Source organism: Gorilla gorilla, chromosome 3 (assembly GCF_029281585.2).
Source record: "Gorilla gorilla gorilla isolate KB3781 chromosome 3, NHGRI_mGorGor1-v2.1_pri, whole genome shotgun sequence".
NCBI lineage: Eukaryota > Metazoa > Chordata > Mammalia > Primates > Hominidae > Gorilla > Gorilla gorilla.
Genome location: NC_073227.2, coordinates 53383282 through 53402305, shown reverse-complemented (window position 1 = coordinate 53402305; position 19024 = coordinate 53383282). Strand labels below are relative to the sequence as shown.

The 19024-nt window shown below is 35.7% G+C and overlaps 1 long non-coding RNA gene across 1 annotated transcript; it reads left to right on the top strand.

The window, feature by feature from the left end:
- Positions 1 to 289: 289 nt before the first annotated feature.
- Positions 290 to 14689, top strand: LOC129533001 (uncharacterized). The gene is made up of 3 exons (XR_008678995.1): positions 290 to 379; positions 709 to 799; positions 14655 to 14689. It is a non-coding gene; the product is annotated as an uncharacterized lncRNA (long non-coding RNA).
- Positions 14690 to 19024: the final 4335 nt, after the last annotated feature.

Genomic DNA, 19024 nt, shown 5'->3' with positions numbered 1-19024 from the left:
GGTAAAACTCTAGTTTTTAATGGTGCAGGATCCAAGGTCCAGAAGTTTTCCTAGACCTTTTCTAGATGAAAGAACTTTTGCCCTTCTTGAATTTGTAGACATTTTCCTGATTTAGGGCATCTGCAATGGGAATTCCCAATCCTTCCCCCAGGTACCGACAAATTTTGCCCCTATTACTCCCATGAAGGTCACCTCAGTGGCTCAAGGATTTGGATTACTTTGAGAGGAGGGTACCGAACAGCAGGCAGCATGACCAGAAATCATACCATATATGCCTATACCACCAACGGAGCTTAATCCCGTGTTCAGGGCTGCCAATCTCTCTAGTGAGCATCTTCAGGTGGCCTGTGAAGAACTCCAGTGTGTCTGTTGCTCCCAGGTATCTAAACTGATAGTCCAACTTCATCTTTAGTAATTCATCAACTTTTAACCCATTTCTTTTCACATGATTCTATTGAAACCAGCTATATCTTCCGTGCTCTGACAAAAATGAAACAGTTCACTTTCTCTTTTCTTTTCTTTTTTTTTTTTTCTTTGAGACGGAGTCCCGCTCTGTCACCCAGGCTGGAGTGCAGTGGCGCCATCTCGACTCACTGCAAGCTCTGCCTCCCGGGTCCACGCCATTCTCCCGCCTCAGCCTCCAGAGTAGCTGGGACTACAGAAAACCGCCACCACGCCCGGCTAATTTTGTTTTTGTATTTTTAATAGAGTCGGGGTTTCACCGTGTTAGCCAGGATGGTCTCGATTTCCTGACCTCGTGATCCACCCACCTCGGCCTCCCAAAGTGCTCAGATTACAGGTATGAGCCACCGCACCCGGCCTATTTTCCCTTTTCTCCTGGGAGGGTTTTGCCACTCAAAATTCAGTTCCCTTGATAGTGCTGAAACAATAGCTCTTTCACAGGTTCAAGAAAATTGTACTTTTTTTCACTGTTAGGATGGGGGTCACACTAACATTCTCTTGCTTTCTACATCTTGCTGGGAAACAGAACTCTCTTGATTATCTACTATTGTCTTTTTAACTACACTGTAAGCTTCAGGAAGGATTTATTTATCACTGTAAAATTGTGTACAAGTAATGCCTGGTACATAATAAGACATGTACTTGAATAAATTGTATATTATTTACTATTTTGTTTAATTTATTAAATAGTATCTTAACTATATATGATATTCTAAAAGAAAAATACATAATATTTGATTATACAACTATATATACTATTTAACTTTCCCAAGAAAGACACATACTTGTATTTCACTCTCATATCACTGAATTTTATGTTTTTATGGTACTTGTCACTATCATAATCATGTGTTTGCATGCATATGTGGGTATACGTATTTGATTAATGTTTCTTTCTCCCACCAGACTGCAAGATCCATAAGCCCGTATTTTTTATTATTGTTTTTCTAACACCTAGAACCATATTAAAAGTAGAATCTCAAATAACTGTTGAATGAATCATTAAGTTACAGTGACATAAAATAAGTATGTAACATCAGGAAAATAGCACAAAAATCATAACAATAGTTTCATTTCAAGAATGATAAAACATTTTAGAAAATTATATTTGAAACAGATGTTTAAAAATATTCCATTCAAACTCTTTGATGTGTAAATGAAAAAGTTAAGGGTAGAAGGAATTAGACAGCTTTTCCAAAGTCACAGAACTCATTAGTGGCCAAGCCTGGGATAGAAACTAGGTCTCCTAAGTCTAAATCCATTGCTCTCTTGAGTTGGATGCTCTGAGAAAAAACATTTTAAAACATTGGTTTATGGATTTAAAATGCCTGTGTTGAAAAATAGAGAAAAAGGAAGATATGCTTTGAAATACATCACAGCTGCAATACCCAAACAGATGGCCATGTTGCAGCAGCTCTCTCAGCGAAGTCATGTTCAGAAAAGGCAACACATCACCAGGTCTCATAATCCCAACGGACAGTAAATGATTTCACAGTGTATCAGGCAGTGCAACAACTGACATTTCAATATTTCTTTCTGAAGGGAAGATGAATGTAAAATAGCTTTACCTTCATGCTCTAGCTGGTAAGTTCCCTGCTATGCCCTTTATAACATTGCAGGTGGAGACAGCAGAAGGGCATAAATACACCCTGCCAGCCATTCCACATATTCATACGAGCAAAGAAAATCCCAAAGTTTCTATCAATTTCAACTACAACAAAACAGCTAATAATATTTCCTACCACGAACTAAATATGGATTATTATTTAAAACTCTCAACCTACAATCATAATAGCACAGAGGCTTTTTTTTTTCATTAAATGATTAAAACTATTGGCTTAAAGTAAAAGTTTAAAGATCTCAGAGAACTAGGAAGTGATAGAGATAAAATTCAAATATAAGTTGTTCACAGTTATTATAATATACATAAATAATGATGAAATAAAATGTAAAAAGTAATTAACTTATTGAGCTCTTAATAATATGTGGAAGCCTTGGTTAGTTTCTTGATTGTTATAGTAAAGGTCTGAATTCTGTCATAACAAGAAATTCATTTTTACTTTTTTCAAAAGTATGAAGGAATATATCATTGCTTTAAAACCACCATCTCCATTAGTTCTGCCCAACCGAAATATAATGAGGGCCACCTATGTGATTCACATTTTATGTTGCCCCCATCTTTATAAAGTACAAAAATACAAATAAAATTAAATTTAGTAATATTTTATTTAATCCAATATATCACACATATTTTCAATCTAACAATCAAAAAAGAACTGTTAATATTTTGTTTTTATACTTTAAACTCCAATGTGTATTATTTTGCAATTATACCATCATATTTTAGTTTCCAAGTTACTGTTTTCTAATATGTGCTTCACACTAATTTATCCTGCATCTGTATTGTAAACATTATTACAGTACCAATAGTCTTATTAAAATGAAATGTTATTCCAGTATGTACAATAGTGCCCTCTAAACCACAGCTTTGCTTTTTAAGGTTTCAGTAACTTCTGGTCAATCTCAATTTAAAAATATTAAATGGAAAATATAAGAAATAAACAATTCATAATTTCTAAATCACTTTTATTACAGTATATTCTTATAATTATTTTATAGTATTATTAGTTACTATTGTTAATCTCTTACTGTGTCTAGTTTATAAATTGAACTTTATCAAAGGTATGTATGTGTAGGAAAAATTGTAATGTATACAGAGTTTGGTACCATCTGAGTCTTCAGGCATCCTCATAATGTCGTGGAACACATCCTGCTCTGATAAGAGGAGACTACTGTAGTTGTTTCCAAGTTTGCCAATAAACCACATTTGAATTCTTTTGATTTGATAACTATATTCTTCACAAATGTTTCTAGTATAAATATCATCCTTTCCTACTTTCCTTTTTCATATATTATACGTTAAGTACACAGATTTTGAATAATGTTGCTTTTCTCTGTTCAAGTGCACTGCAGCTTATGCCTAGCTGCCATAAGCTATCAAGTATAATTGTTATTTCCATTACTTGATGTCTGAGTCATTTTCTGTGTGACTATTCACAATGGGCTATGAATACTGTCTTCATTACCACCTCTTTGACTTATTTAGTATTGCTTCCCAGCCTGATTAATTTTTAGACTGTATAGCATATTTATTTCTAAATTATGAAAGTTTTCCTTTCTTACCATTTACTCTAAATAATGATTTATTTTACTAGTGATTTATTTTTTAATGTGAGAATTTCAAGAAAACAAGAAAGAAAAATCAATGAAGATGAAAAAGAGTAGAATATTAAGGAAAAGTCACAAAGGACGGAGATAAAAAGGAGAGATGAAGAAAGAGCTAGGTTCTAAATAGAGCCTTTTTATTTTCTGAATATTTCCCCCACTTGCTGGGTGCTACTCCAGCAGCTAAGGTGTGTTATGAGATAGCTATGTGCCAGGCACTATTCAAAGTCTTCTATAAATATCAACTGGCTTAACTCTCAAAAGTCTATGAGGCAGACAAATTTATATTTCTACTCTATAAGTACTAAATAACTAAACTATAGTACATATAGTATAGCCTAAAGTAACTAAACACTTTTTTGTGAGTCACGCAGCGAGTGCCAGAGTCAGGATTTGGTCCCAGTGTTTGGTCCCAGACACTGAGCACTTAATGAATGTGATCTTCTGTTTCTAAGCTACTGTAGAGTTGGAAAACTGTTTATATAGCAAAGTATACTATTTAGTGATAGTCGATATTTAGAAAATTAAGTATCTCTTCATTAGCTATGTGGCTAAATGCTGACTGTAGATATGCAGTGTTATTTTCCAACATTAAAATATTTCTTTGTAAAAGTTGCTCAAATAGTGAACACATTTTAGGTTTTGTCTGCGTGTTATTTTTATCATCAATATCACAATATCTTATTTGTTTTGATTTAAAATATTTATATTTTGAAAGACTACAGAAAATAAAGTTATCAAGAGAAAGAGATTTTCTATGAAGTGCATGCGTATAATTAAAGTCATGAATTGCACTTCTACTCAAACAAGACCTTTTAAATAGAACTGTTTTTAAGTTGAGATAACTCAAATATGATTTACAGAGAGTGACATTCATTTTTATAGGTATACAAAAGCAAAAAATCATTAGAATGTGTGTTTCAAGTTACTACTTCTTCAATTAATTAATGAAGAAAAATAATGATTGGAGTCTTCAAGAACAACTTTAATGTGGAGGTTAAAATGAATTTTAAGGAAGAAGGGAAAATAAAATGACCTAAGAAAACACATGCAATTTATTTATTCAATTACTATTATGCACTAATGTGTGCTTGGCTGGGAACCACATAACATATGAAGGAAATAAAAATTGGTAAAAAAAAAATTATAACATAGAAATCATACATAGCTTTTTAAAAAAATCGTGGTTCAAAACTGACTGCCAAATGTCTTAAGACAAGTTCAAACAATTAGAAAAACTAAGTTGTCCAGATTTCAGACCTGTGTTATTCAGCTGGAAACTGACATAGATAACAAACAATTGCATAGTGATAAAAAATGAGATTGATTGTTTTTCACCAAATGATCATTTAGTGTAATGACATAAACTGTGTTATGAAAAATATGTTTCATGTTCAAGTGTATTTGGGAAATACTGGGCTATGCAAAGTAAAACACACATTTTCACTGCTGGATTACCCAAATGCTTTACTACCTTGATAAATATTGTGAATCTCCAAGAATGTTTTTGTTTGTTTGTTTGTTTGTTTGTTTGTTTGAGATAGAGTCTCGCTCTGTCGCCCAGGCTGGAGTGCAGTGGCGTGATCTCGGCTCACTGCAAGCTCCGCCTCCTGGGTTCACGCCTTTCTCCTGACTCAGCCTCCCGAGTAGCTGGGACTACAGGCGCCTGCCACTGCACCCGGCTAATTTTTTGTATTTTTAGTAGAGACGGGGTTTCACCGTGTTAGCCAGGATGGTCTCGATCTCCTCACCTCGTGATCCGCCCACCTCGGCCTCCCAAAGTACTGGGATTACAGGCGTGAGCCACTGCACCCAGCCAAGAATTTTGTTATATCAATCAATTTTTCTATTGCTATAAAGGAATACCTGAGGCTATGTAGAAATACCTATAAAATAACTTATAGAGAAAAGAGGTTCAATTTGGCTCATGGTTTTACAGAACGTACAAGCATGAGTTCAGCTTCTGGTGAGGGCTTCAGGAAGCTTATAATCATGGTAGAAGGTGAAGGGAGCCAGCATATCACAGGGTAAGAGAGTAAACAAGAGAAAGAGAAGAGGTGCAGTACTCTTTTAACAAGTAGAACTTGTATGAATTCAGAAAGAGAACTCACTCATTGCCACCAGGATGGCACCAAGCAATTCATGAAGAATCTGGCCCCATGACCGACACACCTCCCGCAGCCCCTAGCTCCAACACCAAGGATCACACTTCTACATGAAATTTGGAAGGGACACACATCCAAACCATACAATTTGTATAAGATGGTTTATTTTCCAAACACATTTGACCTCAGACCTCTAGAATTGAAGAAATGTCATTCTTTCTTATGGGAAATCAAATATACATAAACAGAAAGAATACTGAATTTGTGGACATAACATTTTGATTTTGAACTTCTAACACATAATTTGAATTGTCATTTAATTTTTTAAATGAAATTCCTTCACTAAGCTGTGAAGGGTGAGTTTTTCTTATTTAGTATACATTCATATTCCCCACTTCTGATTTTAATAATCAATAAATCAGTCATTTTTATAATGAGAATTTTCACATATGATATTAACATTTTATATAGTAAAGATTCTGCCATAAAATAGCTACATTAGTTGGTATAAATCACTTTACCCTCTCTGGGTCTCAACTTCCTTACCCCTAACATCAAGAATCTTGCACGAGATAATTTTTAAGACACTTTATGGCAGTCAGTTGAAAAACTGGTGTGGATCCTTTAATAGCTCTCATTCTACTTAAAGGTAAATCTGATAGATTCCAGATAATCTCCCTATATCTACACTGACATCACAGAAAGCATCTTATACAAAATGTATTTAATAGTTTTGATGTCTACTTTCCAAACTATAACCTACCACTTGGTTTTCACCTTAACATCAGAGGATTTGGTTTAATGTTTTTGTTTGTTTGTTTGTTTGTTTGTTTAGTAGAGACAGGATTTCACCATGTTAGCCAGGATGGTCTTGATCTCCTGACCTAGTGATCCGCCCGCCTCAGCCTCCCAAAGTGCTGGGATTACAGGCGTGAGCCACCACACCCAGCTTGGTTTGATGTTTTGTCTTTACTTTCTGCTTGGCTCCTTTTCTGTTTTGCTCTCAAATGTAGTTGTTATGGTTTAAATGTGTCCCCGCCAAAATTCAGGTACTGGAATTCTATGGCCAACGTGATGGTATTAAGAAATGGGGTCTTTAAAAGGTGATCATGTCATAATGGCCCCTACCTCATAAATGGTATTAAGATTCTTATAAAAGAGGTTTCATGCAGCATTCAGCGGGCTTGCCTTTCCGTCTTTTGCAATGGGAGGACACAGCATCCTGCCCCAAGAGGATGCAGCAACAAGCTGCAATTTTGGAAGCAGAGAGCAGCTTCCAGACAACCAAACTGCCAGCACCTTGATCTTGGACCTCCTGGTTTCCAGAACCATGAGAAATACAATTTCTGTTCTTTATAAATTACCAAGTCACAGGCATTTTGTTATGGCATCAGATAAAAGACTAAGACAGTAGTCATTCCCATTTATTTTTTGAATCCACACCAGGCTGTTCCAAAGTCAGTTCACAACTACCTTCACACCGAGTTCAGTCTCCTACAATCCTTATCACCTACTCAATAGCCCAAGCAATATCCATCTAGGAGGAAATAATAAATAACCACTGCCCATCTGATCACTGATGAAACCAATGTGGTTATCAGTTAAGTACCATGCCACATTTTGAAGAAAATAATGTGGCTGCACAGCCGAGAATCAAGGATGTGTTTGTTCACTGTTTGTGTGGTAAACTGAACAAAATACCATTTGGGGCCTAGAATTAGTGTTCAACAGTGAAATTGTTAACAAAAAATAAGAAATTTTTGCTCACAGTGACTGAAATTTAAATACCAAATTCGTTGCCTACTATCTGCCTGGACTTGAACCACCTAATTTGCTGCTACTCTCCATGTCTGTTACCTTTTCTATATATTTGGAATAGTAATTCATATTTCACAAAGTTAAGGTGCATGCAAGTGAGAGAAATATTTTTTAATGCCAATTTCTGTGCTTAGCATGTAGATGGTGCATAATAAATAATACTTTTTTCCTTTGTTTTTATGAACTTTGTTTTCTTACATCATGAATCTTTCTACTTCACTTGACTTCTCTAAACTCAGCATTTAATCGGCCTGATAATATTTTCTCCTGAGCTTTCCAGCCCTCCTCTTTTACCACTTAAATTCTTTTTTGACTGAGCATTGCTCTCTGAGCTCTTTTTTGACTGAAGTTTGGTATTGTCTTGCTTTTACTAGAATAATCATACTTCTAATATGCTTGCTAAATTTAACTGCCAACAAATATATCCAGTCACTGTTCATGTATAATATATGGTATTTTATTGCACAGACGTAGTTAAAACAATGTTTCAAGCCTCAAAGCAAATGAAATTACCATGCACTTCAGATGACTGCGTGAGAAAGACATTCATACCGCTATTTTACAGATCAGTTAAGTTCACAGAGGGTCAGGGAAATGATGTGAATTCCCAAAGGGCAAAAGACTTACCTTAAGACTTACACCTATATCATATAATTAGCCTCAGGTGTGTAAAAAGGACTTCAGAATAATCCTCAGTCCATGGTATATTACCATCATGGGGCCCCTCTTGTATTATTTTCCTTCCCTGATCCATTTCTCATTCCTATCACTTTTAAAGTGCTCTAATAAACACAGAATGTCTCAGATTCCATGTCAAATAAAAAATTGTGACCCCAGCTGTCAGCAGATAGACTCCAGCTATTCACATCTTTAGAATATGATTCAGTTGCAATGATTCTTGCCAAGAGGAACCAATATTGAGCAAGCAATCAAACCAGGAATCCAAAGACCCGTCTATGTTAGCTCCTGGTGAGCTCACTGAAATTTTGTTGATATCACATCACAGTTATTTGTATCCCTTGGTCCAAATCTGCTTTCCCTTCCCACTTTCCATAGATCTTGATCCCTGCATAGCAAACTCCATCACAGCATCTGTTTCCAGAGAACCCAACGTATTGCAATAGGAACCAATGTTAATGTGTATGATGTATGTAAGCATACCTGTTTCCCCAATCTCACAAACAAAATGTGTTATTACACTTTTTACTTTTATCTAAGTATGAATATTATTCTGCACAAGCAGAGGCAGATACCTGGAAATTAGTCAAACTAGATGCCAGGAGTATGTTTTCAAGGGGAAAGAAAAAATATATGTAACACACACACACACACACACACACACACACACACGACAGCCCATCTCTGATTGCAGCATTTCAAAAAAATCTCTTCCAGTTCCAATGACCATTTGATAACATACTTTACACATTCCATTATAAGCCATAGAGGCAATACATTGACAGAAGGCAGCATTGTGCCAATTCCTTTTTTCTTTTTGTCATTCTATTTACCTCTTCCTTAACTTAGGACATCGTGCTTTTAATTACAAGCTTTACAAGCTTTTCTCCCAATTTGGAGGTGCTTAGATTTATACATCTCATCCAGATGTGCAAGGTTCATATTTAAGTGAGTTTCAGCATTCTCCCATATGTTTGAGGACAATTTACTGTCTACTATCTGTCTGCTATCTATCTAGCTAATTCTCTGTTCATATTTTCTTTTCTATTTTGATATCAGATTTTGGCCATTATATGTGTATTAGGCATGATATTCTTTCTTTCCATAGAATATGTTACAAATATTTTTCTTGCAGTTTCCTAAAGTGTCTTAACTTTGAACTTTGTTCATAGTATTTTTGCCATGGCAAAATTTTATTTTATCCTGTTGGAATTTTTAATGTTATATTTTATTGCAAATGGATTTTAAGCCATAGGTTTTTTTTGCATGAAGAATAAAAAGGACTACACTGATATCTTATTAAGCATGAAATCATTTTATCCTTGACATTTTTGTTTTTGGTAGTTTATTCTATATACTATCTGTTACTTATTCAATATTATCTTTTTGCAAATAACTACTCATTTGTCCCAGCCCTATTCAATCAAAAGTCTACTTTTGTCTCAATATTTTGAGATGCTACCTTTAACATATACTAGGTACCACTCTGTTTTAGTTATAAAGATTTTAGAGTATATTTTGTTTTGTAGAGTTATTAGTTCATTCTCACATTGCTATAAATAAATACCTGAGACTGGGTAATACTTAAAGAAAATAGGTTTAATTGGCTCACAGTTCTGCACGCTGTGCAGGAAGCATGGATTTGTAGGCCTCTAAAAACTTACAATTATGGCAGATGGTGATGGGGAAGAAGTCATGTCCTACGTGAATGGAGGATGAGAAAGAGAGCAAAGAGGGAGAGGTGCTACACACTTTTAATCAACCAGATCTAGTGAGAACTCACCAGCAACAGCAAGGGGGAAGTCCACCCTGATGATGCAATCACATCCCATCAGGCTACTCCTCCAAAACTGAAGATTAAAATTTGACATGAGATTTGGGTGAGGACAAAAATCCAAAACATAATATTCTGACTCAGCCTCTCCCAAGTGTCATGTTATTCTCACATTGCAAAATACAATCATCCCTTCTCAACAGTTCCCAAGTCTTAACTCATTTCAGCATTAACTCAAAAGTCCACAGTCTGAAGTCTCATCTGAAACAAGGCAAGTCTTTTCCATCTATGAGTCTGTAAAACCGAAAACAAGTTAGTTACTTCCAAGATACAGTGGGGGACAGGCATTAGGTAAATACATCCATTCCAAAAGGAAGAAATCAACCAAAACAAAGAGGCTACAGGCCCCATGCAAGTTTGAACCCAGCAGGGCAGTCATTGAATCTTAAAGCTTCAAAAAAAACTCCTTAAACTCAATTTCTGACATCCAGGCCACACTGATACAAGGGGTGGTCTCCCAAGTCCTTGGGCACCCCTTCTTCTGTGGTTCTGCAGGGTACATCTCCCACAGCTGCTTTCATAGGCTGGCATTCAGTGCCTGTGGCTTTTCCAGGTACACAGTGCAAGCTGTCAGTGGATCTACCATTCTGGGATCTGAAGGACAATGGCCCTTTTCTCACATGTCCATGAGGCAGTGCCCCACTGGAGACTCTGTGTGTGGGCTTCAACCCTATATTTCCCCTCTGCACTGCCCTAGTAGTGGTTCTCCATGAGGGCTCTTCTGCAGCAGACTTCTGAGTGGACATCCAGGCATTTCCATATATCCTTTAAAATCTAGTTTGAGGCTTCTGTATTAGTCCATTTTCATGCTGCTATAAAGACATTCCCAAGACTGTGTAATTTATAAAGAAAAAATGGTTTAATTGACTTACAATTCCACAGGGCTGGGGAGGTCTCAGGAAACTTACAGCCATGAAAGAAGGGGAAAAGGCACATCTTACATGATGGCGGTGACAGAGAGCGAATGAGCGAAGGAGAAAGAGCCCCTTATAAAATCATCAGATCACATGAGAACTCACTCACTATCATGAGAACAGTCCCGCACATGACAGGTGGGGATTATGGGGATTACAATTTGAGATGAGATTTGGGTGGGGACCCAGAGCCAAACCACATCATTCATCCAGTGGCCGCTCCCAAATCTCATGTCTTTTCACATTTCAAAACCAATCATGCCTTCCAAAGAGTCCCGCAAAATCTTAACTCATTTCACCATGAACTCAAAAGTCCACATTTCGCAGTCTCAACTGAGATAAGTAAATTCTCATCTGGCTATGAGCCATAAAATCAAAAACAAGTTAGTTACTTCCAAGTCACAATGTGGGTACAGGCATTGGGCAAATGTTCCTATTCCAAATTAGAGAAATTTGCCAAAACAAAGGGGCCACATGCAAGTCCAAAACCAGGAAGGGCATTCGTTAAATCTTAAAGCTCCTAAATGATTTCTTTTGACTCCATGTCTCAAAAACAGGTCACACTGATGGACAAAGTGGCCTCCCACAGCCTTGGGCAGCTCCAGTCTCTTGATTTGCAGGATACAGCTTCCTTTCTAGCTGCTCTCATGGGATGGTGTTGAGTGTCTGTGGTTTTTTCCAGTTGCACAGTGCAGGCTGTTGGTAGATCTACCATTCTTGGGTCTGGAGGAGAATGGCCCTCTTCTCACAGCTCTACTTGGCAATGCCCCATTGCAAACTCTGTGTGGGACCTCTTACCCCACATTTCCATTCTACACTGCCCTAGGGAAAGGTTTTTCATGATGGCTCCACCCCTGCAGCAGACATCAGTGGGGACATCCAGGCACTTTCATACATCCTCTGAAATCAGAGGTTCCCAAATCCCAATTCTTGACTTCTGTGCACCCGCAGGCCCAACACCACATGGAAGCTGCCAAGGCTTGGGACTTGCACCCTCTGAAGCAATGACCTGAGCTATACCTTGGCCCCTTTTAGCCATGACTGGAGCTGAAGTGGCCAGGATGCAGAGTGCCATGTCCCAAGGCTGCACAGAACAGCAGGGGACCTCGGTTTAGCCCAGGAAACATTTGTCCTCCTAGGCCTCTGGGCCTGTGATAGGAAGGGCTGCCATGAAGTTCTCTGAAATGCCATGGAGGCATTTTCCCCATTGTCTTAGAGAATAACCTTCAACCCCTTGTTACTTATGCAAATTTCTGCAGCTGGCTTGAGTTTCTCTAAAGAAAATGGGTTTTTCTTTTCTATTGCTTCATCAGGTTGCAAATTTTCCAAACCTTTATGTTCTGCTTCTCTTTTAAAAATAAGTTGCAATTTCAACCCATTTCATTGTGAATATATAGAACTGAATGCTTTTAAGAGCACCCAGGTTAATTCTTGAACACTTTGCCGCTTAGAAATTTTTTCCACCAGATACCCTAAATCATCTCCATCAAGTCCAAAATTACAACAATCTCTAGGGCAGGGGCAAAATGTTGCCAGTCTCTTTGCTAAAGCTTAGCAGGAGTTACCCTTTCTCTAGTTCCCAAGAAGCTTTTCATCTCCAACTGAGACAACCTCAGCCTGAACTTCATTCTTCATGTTACTATCAGCATTTTGGTCAAAAACATTAAACAAGTGTCTAGGAAATTCCAAACTTTCCCACATCTTCCTGTCTTCTTCTGAACTCTCCAAACTGTTCCAACCTCTTCCTGGTACCCAGTTCCAAAGTTGCTTCCACATTTTCAAGTATCTTTATAGTGGTGCCCCACTCTACAGATAACAATTTACTGTAGTCGCAAGTTTTTATACTACTATAAATACATACCTGAGACTGGGTAATTTATTTTAAAAAATGTTTAATTGACTTACAGTTCCATAAGGCTGGGGAGGCCTCAAGAAACTTACAATCGTGGTGGAAGGGGAAGAGGCACATCTTACATGATGACAGGCAAGGGAGAGCCAAGGAACACAGCAGAAAGAGCCCCTTATAAAATCATCAGATCTCATGAGAACTCACTTACTACCATCAGAACAGCATGGGGGAAACTGTATCCACAATCTAATCACCTCTTACCAGGCCCTGGTCATGACACATAGGGATTATGGAGATTACAATTTGAGATGAGATTTGGCTAGGGACACAGAGCCAAACCATATCAGCCCCCATGCCTCAATTCTTGCCCTCTGTGCACCTGCAAGCTTAACATCACATGGAAGCCACCAAGGCTTATGGCTTGCAGCCTCTGCAGCAGCAGCCTGGCACGTATCTGGGGCTCTTTTAGTCATGGCTGGAGCTGGAGCAGCTGAGATTCAGGGAGAAATAACCCAAGGTTGTGCAGGGTAGTGGATTCCTGGACCAGGCCCACAAAACAGTTTTTCCCCCCTAGACCTCAGGACCTGTGATGAGAGGGGCTGCCATGAAGGTCTCTGAAATGCCTTCGGGGCATTTTCCCCATTGTCTTGCTGTTAACATTGGTTTTCTCTTTACTTATGCAAATTTCTGCAGCTGGCTGGAATTCCTTCCCAGAAAATGAGTTTTTCTTTTCCACCACATGGTCAGGCTGAAAATTTTCTAAACTGTTACACTCTGCTTCCCTTTTAAATATAAGTTGCAGTTTCAGATCATCTCTTTGCTCATGAATATAAACATGTGAGTTTAGAAGAAACCAGGTCACATCTTGAATGCTTTGCTGCTTAGAAATTTCTTCTACCAGATACCCTAAATCATCTCTCTCAAGTTCAATGTTCCACAGATCTCTAGGGCAGGGGCACAATGCCTCCAACCTCTTCACAAATGCATAACAAAAGTGACCTTTGCTCCAGTTCCCAATAAGTACCTCATTTTCATCTGACACCACCTCAGCCTAGACTTCACTGTCCATATCATTGTCAGCATTTTGGTTACAGTGATTTAACAAGTCTCCAGGAAGTTCCAAACTTTCCCTCATTTTCCTGTCCTCTTTTGAGCCCTCCAAACTTTTCAAACTTCTGCCTGTTACCCATTTCCAAAGCTGCTTCCACATTTTCAGGTATTTTTTATAGCAATACCCCACTTCCCCTCACCAGTTTTATGTAATAGTCCATTATCACATTGCTGTGAAGAACTACCTGAGGCTGGGTAATTTATAAAGAAAAGAGGTTTAATTGGCTCAGTTCCACAGGCTGTACAGGAAGCATGGCTGGGGAGGAATCAGGAAACATACAGTCATGGCACAAGGTGAAGGGAAAGAAAGCAAGTCTTACATAGCTGGAGCATAAGAAAGAGAGCAAAGGGGTAGAGGTGCTACACACTTTTAAACAACCAGATCTCGTGAGAACTCACTATCACGAGACAGCAAGGGTGAAGTCCACCCCCATGATCCAATCACATTCCAGTAGGCCCCTCCTCCAATGTTGGAGATTACAATTCGACATGACATTTGAGCAGGGACACAAATCCAAACCATATCTGGTTGTATTTTTCTTTTTTCATATTTTTCTACATATTATTGAATATTTATTTTTCTATAGGATCTTTAATGTTAAACTAATGTCAATAAAGTATTTATTGATATATTTATTGAAATTGTGTCACATTTTAAGGGAACTACATCTTTATGAAGTTGACTTCTCCTATTAAAAGCAAGTAAAATCTTTCTGTTTGCTAGGTCTACTTTTGCGTTATTCGAGAATTCTTAAAAAATTTCCTCCAATAGTTTTTGTAGATACTTATTTCTATAGTAAACAGAAATAATGCCTATCTCCTTCCATTACACCCACCCACCCCTACACACAGATCATGTCTTAACCCTGATGACCTACGAATATGTCAGGACTTTACAATTGTGATTAAGATTAAAGACCTTGAGACAGGGTAGATTATCCTGGATTATTGGGTGGACCAAACCTAATCACATGAGTCCATAAAAGTGGAAATCAAACAGTGGATCAGAGAGCTATGACATGAAAAGTATTTGATCATGCTGTTTAATTTGAAGGGATGTTTTAATTTAATGGAGGAAGGGATCCAAAGGCCAAGAAATTTAGTGGCCTCTACAGGCTAAAAATGACTTTCAAATTAGATCCAGCAAGAAAATGGGCACTTCGGTTCTACAACCACAAGAAACAAAATTATGTCAACTTAAATGATCAGTAAACAACTTCCCTAATAGACCTTCAGAAAAGAAGATAGGCTGTGAACACTTTGGTTTTAGTCCAGTGAGATTATCAGATTTCTGATTTATCAAAGTCTAAAAATTTGTGTTGTGTTAAGCCACTAAATATGTAGCATTTTTTACAGCAACAATAGAAAGCTAATTTCTAAGTTTTACAAATTAATATTGCTTGTTGCTCTGTAAATGAATTTTTCTTTACCATAATGTTTCTAACTGATAATTGTTTGTATATATTACAGCTATAGATGTCTGTATGTTAATTTCATACACTGCTAAATTAATGAATTATTTTTATTGTATTTCTTTTATCATAGATTCACTAGGGTTTTACAGAAATAAAATGTCACAACAACTGCAAATCAAGATAATTATATTTCTTCTTTACCAATTCTTATTACACTAAATTATTTATCTTGTGTATTGGCAAATACCTTGAATACAAGAATGAATAGCAGTGAAGATAACTGCATAATTGCCTTTTCAATTCCATACTCCATTAATTTCTACTTTTATCATCATTATCTTCTTACTTATTCTTTCTTTGGTTTACTTTTTTATTCCAGTCATTGAGCTGGGCATTCAATTTTACACTAAAATTTCATCTACACTGGTAAGTCTTAAGTATTATTAATTTACCTCTCATCACTGCTTTAAAATTCCAGATTGTGATTTGCAGTGTTTCATCATTATTTATTAGAAATTCTTTAGTTTCATTTTATAATTTCATTGTAATCCAAGAGTTAATTAATGGATAATTTTGTAATTTCCATAAGAAATATGATTTTTGTTGTTGTTAATTTCTTGTTTTATTACATTATGACCAGAAATATTGTTCATATATTTCTAATTTATTTAATATTGATATTTTTGTGTGAACTGATGTATCAATTTGTTGAATATTTTATGAACACTTGGAAAAAAGGTACATTCTTGATTATCAGGGTAAAAATTTGCTATATATCTGTAACACCTTATTATATTCTTTAGGTATTTATCCCCTTACTAATATTTTGTCACTTCATCTGTCTCATAGTGATTTATGTGAAAGCCTCTTCTTAGTATTTTGCCTACTAATGTCTCCTTGTATCTTCCCTAGTTTTTGTTTCAAAAATGGTTGCTCGGTTATGCAACAGCATAGATATCTGTAAGTGTTATGATTTCATCATGGATTTTGGCATTTTGCATTAAAAATAGCCCCTAATTTTCATGTTTTTCTGATTTGAATCTTAATTGGTTTGATATCTGAATTCCTAGTCTTGCTTTGTTATTTCTATTTGTCATGTCTTTATGTATAGCTTTTAAAAATCACATTGGTTTTGGTGTGTCTTATACATAGCGTATAGTTGGGTCTTGATTTGGAAACCAAATTTAAAATAGTTTTAACAGATGAGAAGAACCTACTCATATTTATTGATGTGATTGACATGTTTTGTCCCAACTACATCATATTATTGTACAATGATATATCTTATTTTGTATATTCTTTAATTATACTTTTTTGACACCTTTGATTAATAATTACTACTTTATTTCCAATTTTAAGTGTTTAGAAGAATTTTTTATTTTAATGCGTATCATTGTACTATTAAAATACATTTAAGTAATTGTTTTCTTATTTAATCTTTTTACTACTTGACATGTCTGTTTTTATCAGCATTTTTAACTCCCATTTATTGCCTATATTTACTATAAGCTTATTCCACTTTTCTTTTTAATGTCTCTCTTATCTTCCTATTTAATCGTTGAATTATTTCTACTTTGTCACAACATATAATATTTGTACCTTAGTTTTCTTTCCTCAGGTTTACTTTTTCTTCTTAGATCTATATTTATTTATATAAATATGATTGCAATCAGACCTTTTACTGAAGTCTTCCTAATCACCTCTTGGAAAAATTGATGTTATCATTTAGACAACTCATCAAAAATGATTTAGTCATTAATCATTTGGCTGCATATAAATCTTAGATTCACACTTTCTTTCACTGAGAGTTTTATTTTACTTTCTACATTTTTGTTTTGTATAAGGGTTCATATTATTCCTATTCTCTTCAATGCTTGATGTTTTTCAAATTCCAAATGTTTGTCTATTTACTTGGTATAAAATACCATGGCATGTTCTCATATGCATTACCCTGATTAATAGAGTTTAACTATTTCTTCATATAATTACTCTCTTTTCATGTTGTTATTTTTAGACTTTATCTTTTCATATAATTTTCTAATTGATTTTTCATGCATTTACTTGTTTGGAGGCATTTCATATGCACACTTGTTGTTTAACAATTGTTAAATTGAGACCTGTTTTCTCTTAACAGGTCATATAAAACATTAATTATATCTAAGATATCTTTCACTGAAACACTATCTTATTTTGATATAATGAAACATTTTTATCTTGTTATTTTGTGCTTTAAAGAGTAAGAATTCCATCTCCTTTTCCAGATGTTACTTACTTTCTTTGCATAGATTTTTAGGTTTATATTTTATACTTAAATCTCTAATTCATCTGAAGTCTACCTTTAGGGGTCCAGTTTTTTTTCATATATTGTGTACATTTTCTTAATACTGTCTAACTGTTTATCATTTTACCATTGCATTGTGAAGACTCATTTATTAATATCTATTTAACCACGTGCATTTTCAAAAAACATATTACATTCCATTTGTCTATGATATGTTTTCAAAGCATAATGTAGAAAATAATGTTATCTAGAAAAAAAGGTTGCTACCATCATACAGTATATATTTAGTAAGGAAATCAATCGATGCCCTTTCATATTGTATTCATCCTATAGCAGCACTGTCCAATAGAACTTTCTGCAACAGTGGTACAACCATCTATTGTTAATAATATAATGGAGAGCACAATTGAAGATTTCTACCAGTTGCGAAGTAGAAACATTTTAAAGTTCTGTATTTGACTGTATGGTCATCATTTTGAACTAGTAAATGTATTTGAACTAGAAACTTTCCTGTTTTACTGCACTGTCCCGTTTCCCACATCCTTCTTTCTGCTAGAAGACATATAAAATCTCATATAGAAGAATGGAACCAAATGCTAAGGAGAGTAGAGAAATTTGAGAGTCCTCTTGAATACGGCTTTTAAGCATTCTGATTTTACTATCTCTGGTATAATATCAGATCTGGATCTTTTATTTTCAAAATCAATATCTTCCAAATATGATACAACCTATGTTTTCCTTTCCATTAGATATGTGTAGGCATATTTATAAGCTTACAGCACAATACAAAGCAAAAGAAAATGGGATATTATTTTAAGTGTGTTCTAATACATTCTTTTTAATTTTAACCTGAATATTGTAAATGTATATATTAGACCCTATTAAATTTTTAAATGAAAAATGTTTGAATCAGTGTCGTCTCCATTTCACACCCAATATTTAGTTTTATATGTATGATCATGAAATACCTTGATTTTTAAAGTCACAATAATTTATGTTTGAGCTCTTAAATAAGAGCTAATAAATTCTGTTATTAGTTTCTTTTGGTTTCATCTGCTGGGTTAACTACCATAAATTTCCTTATCCAGAGGTTTTTTTAGTAGATACTCAATGACATGAAAAGAGTAGAAATACTCAATTAGCTTTCGCTATCTGTGTTTGAATCTTTTTGCATCTATTGACTTTTATTTTTCAGCCCGTGGCAAGGACTTAAAAGTGCTCACTCAGAGATGTTGGAAGGAGGAATAATTTTGCCATCCTTCTGATGGTTTATTCATCTCTACTTCACCATGTGTGCAACATACAATACTAAATGGCTTTTTCTGCATTTTCT